Below are 26026 nucleotides of genomic sequence, written 5' to 3'. Positions count from 1 at the left end.
AAGAAAAGTATTTATGAATCATAAAAAAACAGGTTTGGATAGCCTTTATGCACAAAAGACAGAAAACCGGTTTGATTCATTCTGAATATTCCGACATTCAGTTCTTCCACCCATGATAATGTTGGCAGGTTAGTTTACATATAATTATAATAGGGAAAATAGTGTACAATAGTAGGCTGTCCTCTCGTCTATTGCCTGCACTAACCATGTATCGAGTTCAAACTCTTAGGCTTGGTCTCCACTCCACTTCATAACGATTTATTTAGCCTTCATGTCTTTTTAAATATTATCAACTGTTTCTAATGATCCTCAGAAACAACCACATGGCCGAGATGGCGTTTACAGAGGAAGCAAATGAAGGTTAACAAAACAATGTAATTAAATGGAATGATAATGTAGGCTATACCAACTGAAGGAACTAGCAGTAAATTGGCAGTTGAATATGTGTGGTTATTAGGCCTACTGACGGTCAATACTGATAGTGGCTAATATTTAACATGATAGAAATAAGAGAGAGAGAGATAGTTGGGGTAGCCTATAATTAGGACTTTCGAGAGTGCCCATCCCTGTTAAAAGGCCGTAGAATTTAAATTCTGCATAAATGCACAGCAGTTCATAAACTTTACTGTGGAAAAAAGTGACTGGTTTCACATTTGTCTCCGGCGATTATAAGGTAAAATAGATCTGAAACAAGTAGCATTTATATTTAGGCTACAATTCCCTTATCCAAACGGATTACACATTTATCTAGCTCTTATCGATAGCGCTTGTCTATTTGTAAATTACAGAGAATGGTGTTATTTCTATCAGAAAAATTAAGTAGGCCTAAATGTTTTTCCTCTTGAAACTGGTAGGTTTGCTAGACGTTATTCTAGGTTTCCTCGCGCATAAAGGAGGTGGAATTATTAGGGAATTAAGTCAAAGTCATAATATGCCGTTTCTGTAGACACAACTCTGCCACACCTTCATTTATTTGAGCTCCACCCTAAACAAGCAGCATGTGAATAGTACAATATTCTCATGCTTCAGTTCAAGGTCAAGGAAAAATGCATAAAAACTGAATTAGGTTCCATTTACGCTCGCTTAACTCGGGTCGGAATCGGGGCCTTAGTGAATATATAATTTAAAAAAAAATGTCAGATAGAACTTTATAGCCTAGCATATTTATCCACCCAGGCTTCCCAAACCTACAAGCGTGTTTATCCCTCTCTCTCCACCCATACAGTCTGGTGTTTACAGCTCGGCTGTGTGAAGCGCTTCCCTGCGGCTCCATGCTCTCCACACATCACATGATTTGACATGGATCACAGGCCTGAGCCAGAGCTATAGAACCAGTGCCAGGAACTCAGTGGGAAACCAAGAGAGACAAAGGTTATCCAGGAACAGATCAGATAAGAATACAGTTAAGGAGAGATAAAGAAAGGTATAGATAGATTCACATTGTCATACCCATACGTCCTTGTCTGAAACCTTGGTGGCTAGGTTCAGAAGAGCATAGCTATAGATTTATAGTGTTGGTAGGGTTGGGATACCTCTACCGCTGCTGCTCAGTTGTTATGATAGTGCCCATATTCAACTGATCTCATGTGCAGTAGCAATATTGTAGGCATAATGAGTATCGAGGCCAAAACTGCAAGGGGTAGATGAACAATCTCTGGAAAACAAATCTGAAACACTAATATTTATTCAAGAATTTCTCATTTGGAAGCACTGAAGGAAAGAGAAGAAAGCTTGTTATAAAGTTCAGGGTGCTTTGAAAAAGGGTATTTTATCCACTCTTCAGAGGATGTTATAGAAGGCCTGATCCGTTTCACATCAGTTGGTGAATTTACAGTACTTCATTCCCATTTAGCGGGATGGCCAGTGGGCAGTCTTGGTGAGGTATTAAAGGAGAAATGTCCTGATTTAAGGAGTGTTGATCTGCCTTTATTAGACACTTAGCACCTCATCAGCCGACCTTCAGACGGGGGTAGTTAACATGGAGTTTGGAGCTGCTCCAAATTTTTCTGCTGGTGGCGTAGCTACCATCCTGACACAGGACCACAGGCAGCAGCCATGCAGTCATCCTCACCTAGTTGGTTGTAAGGCTGATTCATCCTTGGGGTGAGTCTACTGTACTGTACTGGTCTACTGTACTGGTCTACTGTACTGGTCTACTGTACTGGTCTACTGTACTGGTCTACTGTACTGGTCTACTGTAATGGTCTACTGTAATGGTCTACTGGTGTACTAGTGTGGGTCTGCTAGTGTGTGTGTGTGTTTTACTGTAGCTGTCTAGAAAAGGATTTAATATCCTTGTCGGTCAACCCCCCCCCCCCCCCCCCCTCCCCACTCCCCCCCAGTGGTGTCCAGTGGTGAAATACAGTGTGTGCTTCCAACAGTCATTTATCACAAATAACTTATTTCCAAAAAATAATGGTTTGTGTAATGAAAGTTGAAAAAACAAAACGTAGCAAAACGAGTTCAACCTGTAATAAAAAACAGACATGCCAAGCAGCATGAGGAGGCGGAGAGGCTGTTTCATTCGCTGCCAGGGTTCCCCTGAGGTGGGGGAGCTGCTTGGTGGGGAAACTTTACATTATAAGGAATTCATTACGGCTTGAATGCAGCAAGGCAGTTAGATGCTCCTAATTGTTATGGGGCCCTATCAAAACCCATAATCCCCCACCACCACCCCACCACCCAGTTCAAACCCAATTGGTCACATGAGAACATGGAGAGTGGAGGGACATAGATATCTAGATATGACCCATTTTTCACCCTGACTGCTGCCCCACACTGACCTTCTGTATACCAGCTCCACCTTAATTAAATTAACAATAAAATATGGATATTAAAACAACCATTGAATTATATTGGCTCATGGAAAAGTTTTTAATAATCTGGTCTTTTTCTCAACACCTTTGTAGCAGAACATCTGATCTGACGCATATTTGTCCATGAAGTCTGTCTGATTTACCGTCCAGCTAACTGACACTAATGGAACGGAATTAATCGGTCCTGTTATTTATTGAGCATTATACATTCTAGAGTTGCAAGTTCACCTCTGGCAGCCTCTTTTCTCTGTATCTGCATGAGTTGATGTAATGCTTGTTAGCTGCGTCCTCCTCCAAGCCCCACTCTGATCCTAAACTTCAGAGCCCTGGCTTGCCTCATTGGCTGGGGAAAAAATAAAAACGATAAATTAAAATGTTTGGAATTGTTCCTTTTCAATGTCAAAGGAATCAAAGTAAAAAGTGAGAAACTATTGTCACATACACTACCATTCAAAAGTTTGGGGTCACAGAAATGTCCTTGTTTTTTAAAGAAAAGCATGTTTTTTTGTCCATTAAAATAACATCAAAATGATCAGAAATACAGTGTAGACATTGTTAATGTTGTAAATGACTATTGTAGCTGGAAATGGCAGATTTTTAATGGAATATCTACATAGGCGCATAGAGGCCTATTATCAGCAACCATCACTCCTCTGTTTCAATGGCACGTACAGTTGAAGTCGGAAGTTTACATACATCTTAGCCAAATATATTTAATCTCAGTTTTTCACAATTCCTGACATTTAATCCCAGTAAAAATTCCCTGCCTTAGGTCAGTTAGGATCACCACTTTATTTTAAGAATGTGAAATGTCAGAATAATAGTAGATAAGTTGAGTGAATTTTTGCCCATTCCTCCTGACAGAGCTGATGTAACTGAGTCAGGTTTGTAGGCCTCCTTGCTCGCACATGCTTTTTCAGTTCTCCCCACACATTTTCTATGGGATTGAGGTCAGGGCTTTGTGATGGCCACTCCAATACCTTGATTTTGTTGTCCTTAAGACATTTTGCCACAACTTTGGAAGTATGCTTGGGGTCATTGTCCATTAAAAAGACACATTTACGACCAAGCTTTAACTTCCTGACTGACGTATTGATGTTGCTTCAATATATCCACATCATTTTCCTTTCTCATCATGCCACCTATTTTGTGAAGTGCACCAGTCCCTCCTGCAGCAAAGCACCCCCACAGCGTGATGCTGTCACCCCCTGTAACGACCGTCTGAAGAAGAGGGAGTGGACCAAAGCACAGCGTGGAAGGTGTTCATCTTTTTCTTTATTAAAACTGAACACTAAATAACAAAAACAACAAAGAGAATGAACGAAAATGAAACAGTTCTGTCTGGTGCAGACACAAAACAGAAAACAACTACCCACAAAACACAGGTGGGAAAAGGCTACCTAAGTATGGTTCTCAATCAGAGACAACGATAGACAGCTGCCTCTGATTGAGAACCACACCCGGCCAAACACATAGAAATAGACAACATAGAACAAAAACATAGAATGCCCACCCCAACTCACGCCCTGACCAACCAAAATAGAGACATAAAAAGGATCTCTAGGGTCAGGGCGTGACACCCCCGTGCTTCACGGTTGGGATGGTGTTCTTTGGCTTGCAAGCCTCCCCTTTTCCTCCAAACATAACGATGGTCATTATGGCCAAACAGTTCTATTTTTGTTTCATCAGACCAGAGGACATTTCTACAAAAGTATGATCTTTGTCCCCATGTGCAGTTGCAAACCGTAGTCTGGCTTTTCAATGGCGGTTTTGGAGCAGTGGCTTCTTCCTTGCTGAGCGGCCTTTCAGGTTATGTCAATATAGGACTTGTTTTACTGTGGATATAGATACTTTTGTACCTGTTTCCTCCAGCATCTTCACAAGGTCTTTTACTGTTGTTCTGGGATTGATTTGCACTTTTCGCACCAAAGTACGTTCATCTCTAGGAGACAGAACGCGTCTCCTTCCTGAGCGGTATGACGGCTGCTTGGTCCCATGGTGTTTATACTTGCGTACTATTGTATTCACAGATGAACGTGCTACCTTCAGGAGTTTGGACATTGCTCCCAAGGATGATCCAGATTTGTGGAGGTCTACATTTTTTTCTGAGGTCTTGGTTGATTTCTTTTGATTTTCCCATGATGTCAAGCAAAGAGGCACTGAGTTTGAAGGTAGGCCTTGAAATATACCTCTGTGTTGCGTTCCCCAGTTTCTGTGTTGTTGTGGGTTTGTATGTGTGTGTTTCAGGATGGTTTCCTGGATTCCAAGCAGCTGATTAGTTGGCCCCACTGCAGATTGGAGCTCTGACCCCGCCCTCTTGCCAGGGGAAACAGCTGGCTCATCAATTACCAACACCTTCTGCAGCTTGAAAAGCCAGTGTTCCATTGTTAGGAGAGAGCTTCTTTGAATGTCCTGTGTTGGTTGTTGGTCTGGTAAATTTGTTAAAATGTTTTGTAGCCGCTCCTTTAAAGGTATGTGTATGCCAAAGTACCTAGTGTTTTTGGTTTATTTAAATTGTTCACTAAGTTTTAATTATAGTGTTTAATTTGTTCCCAGGGGGGAAGGGGAAGGCACCTTGGGAGTGTTTAGGCAAGAGGCCTGTGGGCATACATATACCCGTAGTATTTACTATATCTATGCACACTAGGTAAGACCTGGGCGAACCACCCCCTGTATTTTGGAATAGGTAACCAGTGGGTAGGTAGGATAGGGGGAACTTTAACTTTAACTTTCTTTGCTTTGGTTCCGTCCAGCCCCTTTTCCTCAAGAAGGAAGAATAAATTCCCTGTAAACAGTAATATTCTCTGCCTCTGTCATCATTACCCGCATCATCACCCCCCCCCCCCCCCCCCCTAGTTTGTTAACAAGAAATTTGTGGAGTGGTTGAAAACGAGTTTTAATGACTCCAACCTAAGTGTATGTAAACTTCCGACTTAAAGGCTATTCCATGCGAGAAATTGCCAAGAAACTGAAGATCTCGTACAACGCGGTGTACTACTCCCTTTACAGAACAGCGCAAACTGTCTCTAACCAGAATAGAAAGAGGATTGGGAGGCCCCGGTGCACAACTGAGCAAGAGGACAAGGCATTTGCAACACAGGATTGCTATCATTTACTTTGAACTGGAGGCTGTAGCTCTGATTGGCTATAGTGCACCGGTCTGCATAGACTCCGGTCCTGGATGAGACAGATGTCTTTACTAGGTTTTATTTACTGCAGTGTCTATTAATTGCCCAAATGCACGGCCACTGTCCTACTTTATATTGCTATAGAATTTTGACAAATGCCTTAGTATACGTAATTGCCAAACATTCTAAGAATTTATGAAAATGTGAAAATGACCATATCTAAGTGCTCGCTACATATTTTTAAAAGTGTCATATTCTTCCTGGGGGTGTATATGAACAGATTGTTTTATTAGATCTCCTGTTGCTAAAATTCTGTCAGTTCCACTTTCAAACAATACCAAAGCGTTGTCCATCACTGTTTTGGTAAAACGTGTGGGGATGCGGCTAGAGAAATGTAACCACTCTCAACCACTTTGGGTTCTGATGGGGTACGCCAGTTGAACTAAGCTCATTATCCATTTATAAGTTATATTTTTGAAGAATCAATGGTTATATGCAGTATAATTAATTTATAAGTCCAAGCATTGATGTAGTAACTGCTGATTGCCACTTTAAATTCTTTTTGTTGGACTTTATGAGCTGACTCATACACACACACACACACACACACACACACACACACACACACACACACACACACACACACACACACACACACACACACACACACACACACACACACACACACACACACACACACACACACACAGAAGCAAGGGCAAGGCCCTGCTGTTCTAAAGGTTTTAGAATGGATGAGTTTTGCCCTTTCCCTCTCCAGAGGGAGAGCAGGCACTGTGTCAGCACCAGGCAGGGGGCTCAGACAGTACCCTTTACACAGTCTAGGGCAACAAGGTGGTCTCTATCTGCACGCTGTGGGACCTCACTCATAGTTAAAGAGGTCAATTATCAAGTGAAACTACTGTGGTTAGATACTGTAGTCTCTTTCCCCAGTCATGCAAGGGAGTTAAGTAGTTAGACAATGAAGGGGTGGGCAATAATGGTATATAGAGAGCGAGAGAGCAAGAGAGAGAGCAAGAGAGAACAGGAGAGAGCGTGCAAGAGAGAGTGAGAGAGAGAAAGAGAGCATGAGAGATTGAGAGAGAGAGAGCCCCCTAAGCAAGCTTGTACTGGGGCTCTGTTCACAAACAGGCCCCACAGAGCCCCAAGACAGCAACACAATTAGACCCAACCAAATCATGAGAAAACAAAAAGATAATTACTTGACACATTGGAAAGAATTAACAAAAAAGCAGAGCTAACTGAATGCTATTTGGCCCTAAACTGAGAGTACAGAGTGGCAGAATAACTGACCACTGTGACTGACCCAAACTTAAGGAAAGCTTTGACTATGTGCAGACTCAGTGAGCATAGCCTTGCTATTCAGAAAGGCCGCCATAGGCAGACATGGCTCTCAAGAGAAGACGGGCTATGTGCACACTGCCCACAAAATGAGGTGGAAACTGAACTGCACTTCCTAACCTCCTGAAAATTGTATGACCATATTAGAGAGACATATTTCCTTCACATTACACAGACCCACAAAGAATTCGAAAACAAATCCAATTTTGATGAACTCCCATATCTATTGGGTGAAATACCACAGTGTGCCATCACAGGAGCAAGATTTGTGATGTGTTGCCACAAGGCCAACCAGTGAAGAACAAACACCACTGTAAATACAACCCATATTTATGTTTATTTATTTTCCCTTTTGTACTTAAAGTACATTTGAAATGTCTTTATTCTTTTGGAACTTTTGTGAGTGTTATGTTTACTGTTCATGTTTTTGTTTTGTTTCTTATCTATTTCACTGAACATATGTTTCACATGGCAATAAAGCCCTTAAATTGAATTGAATTGAGAGAGAGCAAGAGAGGGATAGAGAGAGAGAGAGAGAAAAAGAGAGAGAGAGAAAGCTGGCATATCTCATACAGTATACGCACATACACACACACCATCCATCATATCAAATCATCCATGTGGAACATTAGAGAAATAACAAGCAGATTGAGATGACATCACTCCTTTGGTTTAGGAGAAGAAAAGGCTTCTGTTCTGTGGGTGTGAAAGTAAGGATGGAAAATAAAGAAAACTATGTAAACTCACATCCCTCCACACAGTAACACAACACACTGAAGAAACACCATCAATACCACTGCCCTGGAAAAGCCAAGGCAGTTTTGGATCTGGGGCGACAGTACTGTACGTCTAGGTCTCAGAAAGGCAGTAATGATGCATTTTAATTTTAGAAGGAGCAGTATTACCAGTTTGTCTGTAGCTTACAGAAGTTTGTGTTTTTCCATTTCATTCATGTCCCGGTTTGATATTGTCAGTTCGGTTGACCAGCAAGTCCATAAGTCTGAGGTTCATATCTTTGACATTGCAGTATTAGCAGAGTGAGGGTTCACTGCATCTTACCTCTCACATATTTTACGAGTTGAAGAATGTTGGATGTGTCTTTTTGAGACAGATAATCAGTTACAGTAGATTAATCAAAATGACCCTTTTTCAGGTTGAATCCGTCTAAGGTTTGACCTAAAGAAGTTTACCTTGGCTTGGTTCAGCAGGTGTTCCTTGGCATCAACCAACCGACTGTAGCTCTATGAAAGTTTGTAGCCGATCTACACTACCTGGTTTAAAGAGGTGAGGTTGGTGTCCCAAGGGAAAAGGAGAATGGATCTTCAATGCACTAAGGTGCTCAGAACGCATACACTGACAGGTATCGAGACTAGGGTTGCAAAGGGAGGTTATAATATATTACTGGAAACTTTGTGCATTTACCAGTAAACTACCAGAATGTTGGTATCGTTCAAGGATTGTATGTAATCAATCATATCTAGTGGCCCTTTTCTGTACGTCAGATTATCATGTAAAATATATGAAATAATGAAATTAGATGATTAAAAATATATGTTGTATATAGAATGACAAAGCTGTAAAACATTATCCTAAATATAAACCATCAACTTAGTGAATACCATTGGTGTTTAATACGAAGCTTTCAACGTGAAAATAAATATATTTTTCACACTTATTTATTTGACTATGATAATATGTATTTGTTGTCAATATTTTGGTGTCAAACTGGTGGTAGTTGTGAACACAGGCAATAGTTTTGTGTTGCAGAGATAATTGAAAATAATTCCATTGTTGATTCAATGTTTTTTGTCATTAATTAGTCTATTTTCTGTTGAACCATATAGTCTATCTACTAGGAACTCATGGACAATATGGACACAGATATAATAAATGAATACTATATATGAATACAATGTTTAAAAGTTGTTCAAGTATAAATTACCAAAGTTACGATAGATTGAGTTTCTGATAATTATCAATAATACTGAAGATTCCGGTAACTTTGGTAAATTACCAGTAGCTTTGCAACCCTAATTCAGACCATTATATTTGGAAAAACATTGTATCCACTTCCGTTCCCCCAGGGCAGGCCAACCTTAACACAGCAAGAGAAGTCAGGGAATGAGCACCAGCCCCGGACCTTAATTGCCAACGAGATGCTACTGACAGACGAGACAGAGAAGAGAGCTGATTATTAGTGTTTAATGGTCACACAACCAACCAACTAGCAGACCAACCAACCAACCACAATGATTTTACGATGACCACACACTTATGATCACTAAGGGCTGGTTTCCTGGGTACAGATTAAGCCTAGTCTTGGACTAAAAATGTTGTCCAGGACAAGGCTTAATCTTAACCATGTTGTTGTTATGTTGTGTTGCTACCATGCTGTGTTGTTATGTGTTGCTGCCTTGCTATGTTGTTGTCTTATGTCTCTCTTTATGCAGTGCTGTCTTGTCTCTCTTCTTGTGATGTGTATTTTGTCCTATATTTACTATATTGTATTTATTTATTTATTTTCTTAACTGACCTGCCTAGTTAAATAAAAGTTAAATATAATAAAGATAAATAAATCATCTGTGTCAGGGAAACCGGTCCTAAATCTAATATGGCTTTAGTTCACATCTAAAATTAAATTATTAAAATTATATTTAATATCAGAGGGGAGAGGGTATTTTAACGTATTGCATCTTTAAACGCTGGCCCGGCGGTCAGTGATTTACGAGGATATCATAACGGGACAGTAAACCCACATGATGAATCACACAATCACTTTCTCATTAAAGACATGGCTCAGTTTATCTGCTCAGTCAACTATGCAGTTTACTCCTCCCGCCCCTCCTCACATGTCACATTAACATCATCTACACCGCTTTTATTGCTCCAATCAGGTTGGGTCTGTGTCCAAAACTGCACACTATTCTCTATGGGTCCTATGGACCCTGGTAAAAAGTAGTGCACTAAATAGGGAATAAGTTACCATTTGGGATGCAGCCTGGATATTTTATAAGCACCGTAAGTAGGCTGTTGTTTGTAGTGTGTTAACTCATCCCGTCCCAACAGGGAGGGACATCAATAATGCTTGACATTAAATAGCTCCCAGTTTTATAGTTTAATAGAAATTTCCATCCCAGTGATACATCTAACGTTTTGGAATCCATTCATATCAATGCCTTCATGCAATTTTTTGCATTGACGATATTACAGATATGTTTCAGATCACTGAATGAGTTCAGGGAAGAATCTGCATTGGATGGCTTCATCATTTATCTGTACGTGTCACGTTCGTCGTATAGAGGAGACCAAGGCGCAGCGTGATTATAATACATCTTCCTTTTAATTAAGAAAGAACACGAAGAACACTTAAACAAACTAACAAAAACGAACGTGAAGCTAATAATAACAAGTGCAGACATGCACTTAGACAATAACCCACAAAACCAAAATGGAAAATGGCAACCTAAATAGGATCCCCAATCAGAGACAACGATAAACAGCTGTCTCTGATTGGGAACCAATTCAGGCCACCATAGACCTACATTTACCTAGACAATACCAAAACCCCATAGATATACAAAAAACCATAGACAAGACCAAAAGCACACATACCACCCTCGTCACACCCTGACCTGACCAAAATAATAAAGAAAACAAAGATAACTAGGGTCAGGGTGTGACAGTACGCTCACTACCAGTCAGAGCTATGAAAGCTGCTAACATTAACATCACCATCAACATGCATCTCTATTATGTAATAAAGGATTTATTAATCATGTATAACCATGTAGAAGTAACTGATAGACAATAGGGACCATAGCCTTGCAACATGTTATTTTTTCCCCTACCATAGCTGGAACCATAGCTTTTAAATATGCCCTGTTTTCCCCCACATAGCTGGAACCATAGCTTTTGAATATGCCCTGTTTTCCCCCACCATAGCTGGAAACATAGCTTTTGAATATGCCCTGTTTTCCCCCACCATAGCTGGAACCATAGCTTTTAAATATGCCCTGTTTTTCCCCCACCAGAGCTGGAACCATTTAAAACCACATCTTTTTAATATGCTCTGTTTTGTCCCACCATAGCTGGACTGTGGCATTGTTGTTCAGACTGGAATGAATCATAGGTCAGAAGTTAGGTCTCTCTGTTCTCCTCCTGTAACGAAGGGTTCATTATGTTTTATACAGCTCATCCATTCCTTCCCTACATGCTGCAGATTTACAGTGTTGTTTGTTCTCTTTGACCTCGGTACGAACTAGCTAGCCCATGCAAAGCAAGGCACAAAACCCACCATGTACCCTCACAACCACAGGATGCATTACTACGATTAACTGTCTTTTTACTAAAGACCTACAGTATATGGACAAAGTCAAGCGGACATTGACTAGAACATTCAAATGAGTCAATCTTTAATTCTTTTGTTTTTTTCATCTGTAAACTTTTTTATACCTTCTTCTAACTTCATGTTTCAGATTCTGTAATGCTGTAGCTAGTTAGCAAGTGTACATCCCAAATGGCCCCCTATTCCTTATATAGTTTTTTGACCAGTGCCCTAGGGTGCTATTTGGGAAGCAGCTCTAGTGGTTGTCTGTGGGTCGCTGTGAGGAGGGCTCCAGCCTGCTGGCTCCTAGTAGCACCTGGATGGACTAGCCAGCCCACCCCCCTGGTCTGCTAACAGGGCCTGACAGCACTGCTTCATCCTCCTCCAGCTGGGGAACAGGCTCTTAGATGTGCCTTAAAATGGTGATGAGTTGGCAAGTTATTAATGCTTTTTCTATTCTTGCCCTGACATATGAGCTGTGATCTTTGAGTGGTGTTGTTGTTGAATGCCAAGTGTCTGGCTTGCAGTGATTCAGCTCAAGCATGAAGTGGTTACCTACCTGCTAGAATTTGACCAATATGGTAGAGGATGCGATGCATGTGAAAATGTGAAGTACCATCCACTCCCAAGTTAACGCAAGATTGATGTTGAACTTACAGAGATATGACTGAAATCCAAAATAATAGCCTGCCATACTTCAGTACCACAGGAGGCTGCTGAGAGGAGTACGGCTCACAATAACGCAGTCAATGGAATGGCATCAACCATATGGAAACCATATTTGATGTATTTGATACCATTCCACTCATTTCTCTCCAGCCATTACCACGAGCCAAATAAGGTGCCACCAACCTCCTGTGATCAGTACACTTACTGTGACCATCAATGAGAACTCTGCAGGCCTAAGTCTATGGTAGTGGTATGTACCACATGGCACTTAATATGTGTTATTCACTCCTCCAACCCATCACTCCATTCCATTTATTTCCTGTCAGGTTGAACCTTTCACCTCAATAAATAAAGACAAGGAAATCTGTATGCCCGCATTTTAGGTAGGATTTGTTGGTGTGTAGGCCTGAAATCGTCAGTAGAAGTAAAAAGTGAAGGTTCACACTATTGAATTTGAGGAGGTTAAAACCTTCATTTCCGTACATTAATTTCTATATTATATCCGTGACTATTCTAATCTATATCAAACACTACACATTATGAATGAACATTTTCCCTTCAGGTCTAGGAGGCCCCATGCTGAGAGACATGTTAACTATAAGAACGTCATAGCATCTTTGAACTCTGAATTACCATATTGTCACGTCCTGACCTTAGAGAACATTTTTATGTCTCTATTTTGGTTTGGTCAGGGCGTGAGTTGCGGTGGGCATTCTATGATTTGTGTTCTATGTTTTCTGTTTCTGTGTGTTTGGCCGGGTGTGGTTCTCAATCAGAGGCAGCTGTCTATCGTTGTCTCTGATTGATAACCATACTTAGGTAGCCTTTTCCCACCTGTGTTTTGTGGGTAGTTGTTTTCTGTCTTTGTGTCTGTACCAGACAGGACTGTTTCGTTTCGTTTCATTCTCTTTGTTATTTTGTTTAGTGTTCTGTTTTAATAAATGAACATGAACAATTACCACGCTGCGCTTTGGTCCACACCTAATTCAACAGACGATCGTTGCACATATAGTAACTTATATTTATAGTCAATGACAATGCCCCTTTAAAGGGGCAATCTGCAGTTGCTACATCCATCGTTGGATGTACAGTATGATATGTACCCATTGATTCTTGAGGAATATAACCTATAAATGCCTCATAAGCTTTGTTCAACTGTCGTACCCCATCAGAACCCGAAATATAAGCTTATTTTATACCAATGTATGTAAACAAAATAAATGTAAACAAACACTTTATAGACTAGTTTAAACTATCATTTTGATATCATGGATGGTCAGTCCTTGCATCCATAGCTCTGTCTATGAATTTGAGAGTGCCTCCTCTTCTCCAGCTCCATCCCTCAGCTTTTTACTGAAACAGGGGCAAGGAAAACACTTTGGTATTGTTTCAACTGTTGAATGCGCTTTAAAGGGGGAACTTGGAAATAACATTTTTATCTAGGCCTGCTACACAAAAGTAACAGAAGAACTGACGTAGCTTGCGTGATGACTAATTGAAACCTGATGACTTGCGTTAGCTACCACAAGCTGGCTTACACAATCACGTGGCATGCAGGATACCTGGGTTTGAATCCCGGTCAGTCAAACATATATAAATGTCTAATAGTCATTAATATGAACGTTCATAGTCACCGGTCAGTCATCACTGTTGTGTTGCATCCCGATCCACACTCATCGCTCAGCAGTGATGTCTGAACACATCCATCCGTCAGTCAGCGAGCAGCCTTGTCCTTTGGAAGAGTTGCTATTGTTCCATCTGACAGAATACAGTTAAAGCCTCCAGCCTGGTTGAATGGAAACGGCAGCAGTGGATAGATACTGAGCCCTACGGTCTGAGGTCTGAGGTCTGCAGGTATGTGGAGGTTAGCAGTAGTAGTGACAGGCTCTATAAGCCTCCACCCTTTGATGTACACCATCCAGCGACCTGTGGGAGTTGAAAGGGTAACGTGAGAACCCAGAACCCAGGACCCACAATGACGCTCTCACCTGGGCTCTTTGAAGATGGGACAGGGCCAAGTAGGCCCAGGACATCTCCGTCATTTCAGACACACACACAAGGACAGAGCACACACACACATATCTCACTGGCTTTGTTTTGGTGAGTGTGTCGTCAAACCACTCCAGTGGTCTTTTGTTATCGTGTGCTCCATGCTGCTCCTGTTTCACTCTCTGCTGTTTATCATTGGATGGATGTCATACTGTGGTCTGGTCAGTCAATCTCTGGAGTAACACTGAAACCTACTCAATGTGGAGTAACACTGTAACACTGAACCCTACTCTGTGTGAATTAACACTGAACCCTACTCTGTGTGGAATAACACTGAACCCTACTCTGTGTTGAGTAACACTGAACCCTACTCTATATGGAATAACACTGAACCCTACTCTGTGTGGTGTAACACTGAACCCTACTCTGTGTGGTGTAACACAGAACCCTACTATGTGTGGAATATCACTGAACCCTACTCTATGTGGAATAACACTGCACGCTACTCTGTGTGGAGTAACACTGAACCCTACTCTGTGTTGAGTAACACAGAACCCTACTCTGTGTGGAATAACACTGAGCCCTACTCTGTGTGGTGTAACACTGAACCCTACTATGTGTGGTGTAACACTGAACCCTACTATATGTGGAGTAATACTGAACACTACCCTGTCTGGAGTAACACCGAACCCTACTCTGTGTAGAGTTACACTGAGCCTTACTCTGTGTGGAGTTACACTGAACCCTACTCTGTGTGGAGTAATACTGAACCCTACTCTGTGTTGAGTAACACTGAATCCTACTCTGTGTGGAGTAACACTGAATCCTACTCTATGTGGAATAACACTGAACCCTACTCTGTGTGGTGTAACACAGAATCCTACTCTGTGTGGTGTAACACAGAACCCTACTCTGTGTGGAGTAACACTCCAATGATGATCCATGGCACGAAGCCTCCAGTGATGATCCATGGCACGAAGCCTCCAGTGATGATCCATGGCACGAAGCCTCCAGTGATGATCCATGGCTCGGAGCCTGCAGCGAGGATCCGCGGTCCAGAGCCTCCAGCGACGGTTCCCAGTCCGGAGCCTCCACCGACGGTTCCCAGTCCGGAGCCTCCAGTGACGGTCCCCAGTCCGGAGCCTGCAGCGACGTTCCCGAGTCCGGAGCCTCCTACGACGGTTCCCAGTCCGGAGCCTCCAGTGACGGTCCCCAGTCCGGAGCCTGCAGCGACGTTCCCCAGTCCGGAGCCTGCAGCGACGGTCTCCAGTCCGGAGCCTGCAGCGATGGTTCCCAACCCGGAGCCTCCGGCAATGATCGGTGGTCTGGTTCCTCCAGCGATGATCTGCGGGCGGAGGGGGGTCTACGTCCCGCACCGGAGCCACCGCCGTAAGGGATGCCCGCCCGGACCCTCCCCATTAGAGTCAGGTTTTGCGGCCGGAGTCCGCACCTTTGGGAGTGGGGGGGGGGGGGGGGGGTACTGTCACGTCCTGGCCATAGAGAGGCTTTTATTCGCTATTTTGTTTAGGCCAGGGTATGACTACGGTGGGCATTCTAGTTTCTCTATTTCTATGTTTTCTTTGTTTTTGGCCGAGTGTGTTTCCCAATCAGAGGCAGCTGTCTATCGTTGTCTCTGATTGGGAATCATACTTAGGCAGCCTTTTTTCCCACCTGTGTTTTGTGGGTAGTTATTTTCTGTTTAGTCTCTGTTACCTGACAGAACTGTTTGTTTTGTTACTTTGTTCAAGTGTTAATTGATAATAAATAAAATCTTGAACACTTTTCACGCTGTGCTTAGGTCCACTCCTTACGACGACTGGCGTTACACATACTATCCAGGTCTATGCCCAAACAGTTCGAGCTTCTACTTTTAAAGATCCATCTCTCCAGAAATAAGTCCCTCACTGTTGCCGCTTGTTATATATATCCTAGAGAGGTTTTAAATAAAAAATAAAATAAAATAAACTCTGTGTGGAGTAACACTGAACCTTACTCTGCACAACTCTCTTCCCACACTCTGTCTCAAGACCAAATCACCCTCCCAAGCTCTGAAGAAATGTGGCCCTCATTTCAACATTGACAGACTTGTATTCTTAGTCTCACTCACTCTCAACAATCCAAGTAAACAATGGGGTTTGGTGGCCTCTTCAACATATACTATAAGAAAACTGACTTCATGGGACAATTCAGCAGTTCTGGCCAATGTGCCATTACTAGGGCAGTCATACCTGACTGATCTGTCCACATGAGGGAGTCAGAGGGTCAACAACTCCCTATCTCACCATCTGCTCTGTATACGGCCAATCCTATAGTTCGTGCTTGAGTTGGAGTAGAAATCGAGATGATGAGCCTAGTTTGTTGGCTCCCCACCCGTTCATCCGACCATCCCTTCTCACCATCCACCCCTCCATCCTCCTTCCCTCTGACTGTGGACAGGTGAACTAGATACAGCTAAGGGTCAGGGCAAGGTCACAGCACAGAGGAAAGAAAGATAAATGACTCTGCATGAGGTAACATCCCCCTCTCCGTCCACACACACACACACACACACACACACACATACACACGCACACACACGCATACACACACACACACACCATTTAGGTGGACAGAAGCAGCTCATTGTCAGGTCAGCGAGGTGCTGACGAGGCCTGACCATCCCCCCACAGGGTTGACAATGGTTCCTGTCTGAAACAGAATAGGCCCTACCTGCACCTGGGAGAGATCCCATATTATCGGATATTATTCTCTGTTCATACTTAACCTCATGAATAATATCATATGATATCACAGGATGACTGTCATATGAGAACGGTTCATAGTTGTTCTATTTCCCTCATCATTGTCTATTCTTCTTCATCTCTGTCTGCCTTAGAGGTATGGTGAGAGTTTGTAGTCGTTTCATGTCTGTTGTGTGTAGGCTACTTTAAAGCTGTTTTTGGTCAGTGCTTTATCAATCTCTATTGTATAACGCTCTGACTTTCAACTAGAGACATACAGGGATCAGTTACTTTTCTTCAGAGAGAAGGAATACAATCATTGATTTATCATACTGGATTACTCCATTATTGTACACTGCTCAAAAAAATGAAGGGAACACTTAAACAACACAATGTAACTCCAAGTCAATCACACTTCTGTGAAATCAAACTGTCCACTTCGGAAGCAACACTGATTGACAATAAATTTCACATGCTGTTGTGCAAATGGAATAGACAAAAGGTGGAAATTATAGGCAATTAGCAAGACACCCCCAATAAAGGAGTGGTTCTGCAGATGGTGACCACAGACCACTTCTCAGTTCCTATGCTTCTTGGCTGATGTTTTGGTCACTTTTGAATGCTGGCGGTGCTTTCACTCTAGTGGTAGCATGAGACGGAGTCTACAACCCACACAAGTGGCTCAGGTAGTGCAGCTCATCCAGGATGGCACATCAATGTGAGCTGTGGCAAGAAGGTTTGCTGTGTCTGTCAGCGTAGTGTCCAGAGCATGGAGGCGCTACCAGGAGACAGGCCAGTACATCAGGAGACGTGGAGGAGGCCGTAGGAGGGCAACAGCCCAGCAGCGGGACCGCTACCTCCGCCTTTGTGCAAGGAGGAGCACTGCCAGAGCCCTGCAAAATGACCTCTAGCAGGGCACAAATGTGCATGTGTCTGCTCAAACAGTCAGAAACAGACTCCATGAGGGTGGTATGAGGGCCCGACGTCCACAGGTGGGGGTTGTGCTTAAAGCCCAACACCGTGCAGGACGTTTGGCATTTGCCAGAGAACACCAAGATTGGCAAATTCGCCACTGGCGCCCTGTGCTCTTCACAGATGAAAGCAGTTTCACACTGAGCACATGAGCACATGTGACAGACGTGACAGAGTCTGGAGACGCCGTGGAGAACGTTCTGCTGCCTGCAACATCCTCCAGCATGACCGATTTGGCGGTGGGTCAGTCATGGTGTGGGGTGACATTTCTTTGGGGGCCGCACAGCCCTCCATGTGCTCGCCAGAGGTAGCCTGACTGCCATTAGGTACCGAGATGAGATCCTCAGACCCCTTGTGAGACCATATGCTGGTGCGGTTGGCCCTGGGTTCCTCCTAATGCAAGACAATGCTAGACTTCATGTGGCTGGAGTGTGTCAGCAGTTCCTGCAAGAGCCATCAAGGCATTGATGCTATGGACTGGCCCGCCCGTTCCCCAGACCTGAATCCAATTGAGTACATGTGGGACATCATGTCTCGCTCCATCCACCAACGCCACGTTGCACCACAGACTGTCCAGGAGTTGGCGGATGCTTTAGTCTAGGTCTGGGAGGAGATCCCTCAGGAGACCATCCGCCACCTCATCAGGAGCATGCCCAGGCGTTGTAGGGAGGTCATACAGGCACGTGGAGGCCACACACACTACTGAGCCTCATTTTTACTTGTTTTAAGGACATTACATCAAAGTTGGATCAGCCTGTAGTGTGGTTTTCCACTTTAATTTTGAGTGTGACTCCAAATCCAGACCTCCATGGGTTGATAAATTTGATTCCCATTGATAATTTTTGTGTGATTTTGTTGTCAGCACATTCAACTATGTAAAGAAAAGAAGAGAATATTTCATTCACTCAGATCTAGGATGTGTTATTTTAGTGTTCCCTTTATTTTTTTGAGCAGTGTATTATTTAGTTTTCTATTAGGATCCCCATTGGCTCACTGTTACTGATCCATGTAGTACTACACTGTTACTGGTCCATGTAGTACTGTACTATTACTGAGCCATGTAATACTGCACTATTACTGAGCCATGTAGTACTGTACTATTACTGGTCCATGTAGTACTGCACTGTTACTGATCCATGAAGTACTGTACTATTACTGAGCCATGTAGTACTGTACTGTTACTGAGCCATGTAGTACTGGACTATTACTGAGCCATGTAATACTGTACTATTACTGAGCCATGTAGTACTGTACTGTTACTGGTCCATGTAGTACTGGACTATTACTGAGCCATGTAATACTGCACTGTTACTGATCCATGTAATACTGTACTATTACTGGTCCATGTGATACTGTACTATTACTGGTCCATGTATACTGTACTATTACTGAGCCATGTAATACTGCACTGTTACTGATCCATGTAGTACTGTACTATTACTGAGCCATGTAGTACTGTACTGTTACTGAGCCATGTAGTACTGCACTGTAACTGAGCCATGTAGTACTGTACTATTACTGAGCCATGTAGTACTGTACTATTACTGGTCCATGTAGTACTGTACTATTACTGATCCATGTAGTACTGTACTGTTACTGAGCCATATAGTACTGTACTATTACTGAGCCATGTAGTACTGTACTATTACTGAGCCATGTAATACTGTACTGTTACTGAGCCATGTAGTACTGTACTGTTACTGAGCCATGTAGTACTGTACTATTACTGGTCCATGTAGTACTGTACTATTACTGGTCCATGTAGTACTGTACTATTACTGAGCCATGAAGTACTGTACTATTACTGAGCCATGTAGTACTGTACTGTTACTGAGCCATGTAGTACTGTACTATTACTGAGCCATGTAATACTCTACTATTACTGGTCCATGTAGTACTGTACTGTTACTGATCCATGTAGTACTGTACTATTACTGAGCCATGTAGTACTGTACTATTACTGAACCATGTAGTACTGTACTATTACTGAGCCATGTAGTACTGCACTGTTACTGAGCCATGTAGTACTGTACTATTACTGAGCCATGTAGTACTGTACTATTACTGGTCCATGTAGTACTGTACTATTACTGAGCCATGTAGTACTGTACTTTTACTGGTCCATGTAGTACTGCACTATTACTGAGCCATGTAATACTGTACTATTACTGGTCCATGTAGTACTGTACTGTTACTGATCCATGTAGTACTGTACTATTACTGAGCCATGTAGTACTGTACTATTACTGAGCCATGTAGTACTGTACTATTACTGAGCCATGTAGTACTGCACTGTTACTGATCCATGAAGTACTGTACTATTACTGAGCCATGTAGCACTGTACTATTACTGAGCCATGTTGTACTGCACTGTTACTGAGCCATGTAGTACTGTACTATTAATGAGCCATGTAATACTGCACTGTTACTGAGCCATGTAGTACTGTACTATTACTGAGCCATGTAAAACTGCACTTTTACTGATCCATGTAGTACTGTACTATTACTGAGCCATGTAGTACTGTACTATTACTGAGCCATGTAGTACTGTACTATTACTGAGCCATGTAAAACTGCACTGTTACTGATCCATGTAGTACTGTACTATTACTGAGCCATGTAGTACTGCACTGTTACTGAGCCATGTAATACTGCACTGTTACTGGTCCATGTAGTACTGTACTATTACTGAGCCATGTAATACTGCACTGTTACTGGTCCATGTAGTACTGTACTATTACTGAGCCATGTAATACTGCACTGTTACTGGTCCATGTAGTACTGCACTGTTACTGGTCCATGTAGTACTGCACTGTCACTGGTCCATGTAGTACTGCACTGTTACTGATCCATGCAGTACTGTACTGTTACTGGTCCATGTAGTACTGCACTGTTACTGAGCCATGTAGTACTGCACTGTTTAGTGGTCCATGTAGTACTGTACTTTTACTGAGCCATGTAGTACTGTACTGTTACTGCGCCATGTAGTACTGTACTATTACTGGTCCATGTAGTACTGTACTATTACTGAGCCATGTAGTACTGCACTGTTTAGTGGTCCATGTAGTACTGTACTTTTACTGAGCCATGTAGTACTGTACTGTTACTGCGCCATGTAGTACTGTACTATTACTGGTCCATGTAGTACTGTACTGTTACTGCGCCATGTAGTACTGTACTATTACTGATCCATGCAGTACTGTACTGTTACTGGTCCATGTAGTACTGCACTGTTACTGATCCATGAAGTACTGTACTATTACTGATCCATGTAGTACTGCACTATTACTGATCCATGAAGTACTTTACTATTACTGGTCCATGTAGTACTGTACTATTACTGATCCATGAAGTACTTTACTATTACTGGTCCATGTAGTACTGTACTATTACTGATCCATGTAGTACTGCACTATTACTGATCCATGAAGTACTGTACTATTACTGAGCCATGTAGTACTGTACTATTACTGACCCATGTAATACTGCACTGTTACTGATCCATGTAGTACTGCACTGTTACTGAGCCATGTAATACTGTACTGTTACTGGTCCATGTATTACTGCACTGCTACTGGTTCATGTAGTACTGCACTGTTACTGGTCCATGTAGTACTGTACTATTACTGAGCCATGTAATACTGCACTGTTACTGATCCATGTAGTACTGCACTGTTACTGGTCCATGTAGTGCTGCACTGTTACTGGTTCATGTAGTACTCCACTGTTACTGAGCCATGTAGTACTGTACTGTTACTGAGCCATGTAGTACTGTACTATTACTGACCCATGTAATACTGCACTGTTACTGGTCCATGTAATACTGTACTATTACTGATCCATGAAGTACTGTACTATTACTGGTCCATGTAGTACTGTACTATTACTGGTCCATGTAGTACTGTACTATTACTGAGCCATGTAATACTGCACTGTTACTGAGCCATGTAGTACTGCACTGTTACCTGTCCATGAAGTACTGTACTATTACTGGTCCATGTAGTACTCCACTGTTACTGAGCCATGTAGTACTGTACTGTTACTGAGCCATGTAGTACTGTACTATTACTGACCCATGTAATACTGCACTGTTACTGGTCCATGTAATACTGTACTATTACTGATCCATGAAGTACTGTACTATTACTGGTCCATGTAGTACTGTACTATTACTGGTCCATGTAGTACTCCACTGTTACTGAGCCATGTAGTACTGTACTATTACTGGTCCATGTAATACTACACTTTTACTGGTCCATGTAGTACTGCACTGTTACTGGTCCATGTAGTACTGCACTGTTACTGAGCCATGTAGTACTGCACTGTTACTGATCCATGTAATACTGCACTGTTACTGATCCATGTAGTACTGCACTGTTACTGAGCCATGTAGTACTGCACTGTTACTGGTTCATGTAGTACTGTACTATTACTGACCCATGTAATACTGCACTGTTACTGGTCCATGTAGTACTGCACTGCTACTGATCCATGTAGTACTGCACTGTTACTGATCCATGTAGTACTGTACTATTAATGGTCCATGTAGTACTGTACTATTACTGAGCCATGTAGTACTGCACTGTTACTGAGCCATGTAGTACTGCACTGTTACTGAGCTATGTAGTACTGCACTGTTACTGGTCCATGTAATACTGTACTATTACTGATCCATGAAGTACTGTACTATTACTGGTCCATGTAGTACTGTACTATTACTGATCCATGTAGTACTGCACTATTACTGATCCATGAAGTACTGTACTATTACTGAGCCATGTAGTACTGTACTATTACTGACCCATGTAATACTGCACTGTTACTGATCCATGTAGTACTGCACTGTTACTGAGCCATGTAATACTGTACTGTTACTGGTCCATGTATTACTGCACTGCTACTGGTCCATGTAGTACTGTACTATTACTGAGCCATGTAGTACTGCACTGTTACTGATCCATGTAGTACTGCACTGTTACTGGTCCATGTAGTGCTGCACTGTTACTGGTTCATGTAGTACTCCACTGTTACTGAGCCATGTAGTACTGTACTGTTACTGAGCCATGTAGTACTGTACTATTACTGACCCATGTAATACTGCACTGTTACTGGTCCATGTAATACTGTACTATTACTGATCCATGAAGTACTGTACTATTACTGGTCCATGTAGTACTGTACTATTACTGGTCCATGTAGTACTGTACTATTACTGAGCCATGTAATACTGCACTGTTACTGAGCCATGTAGTACTGCACTGTTACCTGTCCATGAAGTACTGTACTATTACTGGTCCATGTAGTACTCCACTGTTACTGAGCCATGTAGTACTGTACTGTTACTGAGCCATGTAGTACTGTACTATTACTGACCCATGTAATACTGCACTGTTACTGGTCCATGTAATACTGTACTATTACTGATCCATGAAGTACTGTACTTTTACTGGTCCATGTAGTACTGTACTATTACTGGTCCATGTAGTACTCCACTGTTACTGAGCCATGTAGTACTGTACTATTACTGGTCCATGTAATACTACACTTTTACTGGTCCATGTAGTACTGCACTGTTACTGGTCCATGTAGTACTGCACTGTTACTGAGCCATGTAGTACTGCACTGTTACTGATCCATGTAATACTGCACTGTTACTGATCCATGTAGTACTGCACTGCTACTGATCCATGTAGTACTGCACTGTTACTGATCCATGTAGTACTGCACTGTTACTGAGCCATGTAGTACTGCACTGTTACTGGTCCATGTAGTACTGCACTGTTACTGAGCCATGTAGTACTGTACTATTAATGGTCCATGTAGTACTGTACTATTACTGAGCCATGTAGTACTGCACTGTTACTGAGCCATGTAGTACTGCACTGTTACTGAGCCATGTAGTACTGCACTGTTACTGGTCCATGTAATACTGTACTATTACTGATCCATGAAGTACTGTACTATTGCTGGTCCATGTAGTACTGTACTATTACTGGTCCATGTAGTACTCCACTGTTACTGAGCCATGTAGTACTGTACTATTACTGGTCCATGTAATACTGCACTGTTACTGATCCATGTAGTACTGCACTGTTACTGAGCCATGTAGTACTGCACTGTTACTGGTTCATGTAGTACTGTACTATTACTGACCCATGTAATACTGCACTGTTACTGGTCCATGTAGTACTGTACTATTACTGACCCATGTAATACTGCACTGTTACTGGTCCATGTAGTACTGCACTGCTACTGATCCATGTAATACTGCACTGTTACTGATCCATGTAGTACTGCACTGTTACTGAGCCATGTAGTACTGCACTTTTACTGAGCCATGTAGTACTGCACTGTTACTGGTCCATGTAGTACTGCACTGTTACTGAGCCATGTAGTACTGTACTGTTACTGAGCCATGTAGTACTGTACTATTACTGAGCCATGTAGTACTGGACTATTACTGAGCCATGTAATACTGTACTATTACTGAGCCATGTAGTACTGTACTATTACTGAGCCATGTAGTACTGCACTGTTACTGAGCCATGTAGTACTGCACTGTTACTGAGCCATGTAGTACTGCACTGTTACTGAGCCATGTAGTACTGTACTATTACTGAGCCATGTAGTACTGCACTGTTACTGAGCCATGTAATACTGCACTGTTACTGGTCCATGTAGTACTGCACTGTTACTGAGCCATGTAGTACTGCACTGTTACTGAGCCATGTAATACTGCACTGTTACTGGTCCATGTAGTACTGCACTGTTACTGAGCCATGTAGTACTGTACTATTAATTGTCCATGTAGTACTGTACTATTATTGAGCTATGTAATACTGCACTGTTACTGATCCATGTAATACTGCACTGTTACTGGTCCATGAAGTACTGTACTATTACTGGTCCATGTAGTACTGTACTATTACTTAGCCATGTAATACTGCACTGTTACTGATCCATGTAGTACTGTACTATTACTGATCCATGTAGTACTGCACTGTTACTGGTCCATGTAGTACTGTACTATTACTGAGCCATGTAATACTGCACTGTTACTGATCCATGTAGTACTGTACTATTACTGAGCCATGTAGTACTGCACTGTTACTGATCCATGTAGTACTGTACTATTACTGATCCATGTAGTACTGTACTGTTACTGATCCATGTAGTACTGTACTATTACTGAGCCATGTAATACTGCACTGTTTCTGATCCATGTAGTACTGTATTGTTTGCCCTCATTGTGGGGGCACAATACATGTCTACTGACCTCTGTGACCCCTGGTAACTTGCACAAGCCACCTTTCTCTCTCTCTCTCTGTCTCTCTCTCCCCTCTCTCCCCCACTCTGTCTCTCTCTCTCTCTCCTCTCTCCCTTCTCTTTATCTTTCTCTCTTCCCCCTCTCTCTCAGCATGGTGACCCTCTTTCCCTACCATCCTACCATCCTGTCTGTCTCTATACTGGAACTCTGGCCGCAGCCCTCACCTCTGGGTGACTCTGAGCATTGGCACAGTGACAGCCCCAGTCTGTCTCCGTCGGGCTGGCCTGAACCAACACCACCCTAATCCCCAGGATCACCTTCCTCCGCTGGGGACATAGGCTGGGGATCAGCCCCAGGAATCTCCAGTTTTATTCTCATCACTGAACCACGTTACGTAGCGACATGCCAGCCACAGCCACGTCTGTGTAATTACAATGGCAGCATTAGCACAGCTATTTATTGACTGCTGGAGCGCAGTGTGGGGAGATACAGAGGAACTGAAGACACGACTAGAGGAGAAAGGACAGGCTGGTGTTTTTTGGGGGGAGGGTGGTGGTGTTAGTGGTGGTGGTGTGCCCGTGCGTGTGGGTGTGTGTGTGTGTGCTTTTGCGTGTGCGAGAGAGAGAGAGAGAGAGAGAGAGAGAGAGAGAGAGAGAGAGAGAGAGAGAGAGAGAGAGAGAGAGAGAGAGAGAGAGAGAGAGAGAGAGAGAGAGAGAGAGAGAGAGAGAGAGAGAGAGAGAGAGAAAAAGAGAGAGAAAAAGAGAGAGAAAAAGAGAGAGAAA

The sequence above is a fragment of the Salvelinus fontinalis genome, chromosome 38, assembly GCF_029448725.1.
Source record: "Salvelinus fontinalis isolate EN_2023a chromosome 38, ASM2944872v1, whole genome shotgun sequence".
NCBI classification, from domain to species: domain Eukaryota; kingdom Metazoa; phylum Chordata; class Actinopteri; order Salmoniformes; family Salmonidae; genus Salvelinus; species Salvelinus fontinalis.
Note: the sequence above shows the minus strand (reverse complement) of the source record.